We start from the raw sequence: 1,677 nt of genomic DNA on the forward strand, positions 1-1,677 counted from the left end.
TGTTTTTTTTTTGGTTGATTTTTCTTTGTTAAATGGCATTTAAATATATAAAATGAATATCAGAAATATAAGTCTTTGTTTTACCATGGTTGCAAATATCAAAAAATTTCTATATGTGACACAGCACCAGAGTTTCTCAAAATGCTGGCATGCCGAGCTCAAAAGGTTCGCCATCACTGTACTAGACAGACCATCTTTTAACTCAAAGCATCCAATCATTTAAAATACAATCGGTATGAGTATATATGCATACACACTCTTATGATGAACCTGATGAAAGTAGAAAGCTGGGTTTGACTTTCTTTGGGGGATTATCGGCCACCCAGCAGGGAGAGTGTTGTGGGCCCGGCAGGCCCCGCTTCCTCAAAGGGCTGCCTCAGCAAAGGCCGGCTGACCGTGTGGCTGAGCTGGCAGGACGCTGGCCGGGCAGGCAGCCTCCCTGGGGGCCCCAGGCCATCTCTGAGCTGACGCCCTGGGGCTCAGAGCTGAGAACAGCCAGAGAGCCGGGCCCCTGTACCCGGGCAGACAGCATTCTCCAGGCCCATTCCCTGCCGGGGCCTCTGGACAAGGTGCCTGGACACTTGGCCGCCAGGGAATGGTCCGCACGCCCATGAGAAACTGTCGCCGGGCCCGTCCCCAAGGGCTCGGAGCTGCCATCCCCGGGCCCCTGGGGCAGCCAGGGTTCCCCTGTCTTAGCCTCAGACCCACCAGCTCAGCCTCCCCCTGCAGCCCTCTCTGCACGGGCGGGCTCCTCGTCGCCCACTGCTTCCCTCTGGGGACAAATCGCAGTCTCAACTGCTCCGTTTCCCCCTCTGAGTATTATTTTAATTCTATAATAATGCGTTTCGTGCATAAAATACGGGAAACACAAACACGCTACACAAAACAGAACACCCAGTGTCAGCCCGAGCCAAGCGGGCAGTGTTCCCGGGTGCGTTCCTCCGGCCCTTGCCCGTCGGGGGCGTGCGGTCTGAGCCCCATTTCCCAGCTGCCAGCACGAGGCCGCTTTGAGCCTCACAGCAGCCCTGACACGATTCTCGCCGTTCCATGAGGACATGCGGCCCAGAGAGGTTAAGGAACTTGCCCAAGGCCCCCCAGCCAGGAAGTGGCAGGGCAGGTGGCGAGCGGCACTAAGCTCACTCCTGTCTGGTAAAGGTAACTCTTTTCTTCTTTGTTTAAAAATATTTTTATTGATTTCAGAGAGGAAGGGAGAAGGAGGGGCAGAGGGATAGAGAGTCAGAAACATCGATCAGCTCTGCCTCCTGCACACTCCCCACCAGAGATGTGCCCGCAACCCAGGCACGTGCCCCCGACCGGAATCGAACCTGGGACCCTGCGGTCCACAGGCCGACGCTCTATCCACTGAGCCAAACCGACTAGGGCTCTTTTCTTCTTTTAAAAAAAATATTTTTATTGATTTTTATTGAAGGGAGAGGGAGAGATAGAAACATCAAGGATAAGAGAGAACCATTGATCGGCTGCCTCCTGCACGCCCCCTACTGGGGATCGAGCCCTCAACCCAGGCATGTGCCACGTGCCCCGACCGGGAATGGAACCGTGACTCCTGGTTCATGGATTGATGATCAACCACTGAGCCACAGCGGCTGGGTGGACGCCAACCCTTTCTACAAAGTCTAGGGGCCCTGCACGGACTCTGTTAGCAGCCCCCCCCCGCCC

Source organism: Myotis davidii, unplaced genomic scaffold, assembly GCF_000327345.1.
Source record: "Myotis davidii unplaced genomic scaffold, ASM32734v1 scaffold826, whole genome shotgun sequence".
Taxonomy (NCBI): Eukaryota; Metazoa; Chordata; class Mammalia; order Chiroptera; family Vespertilionidae; genus Myotis; species Myotis davidii.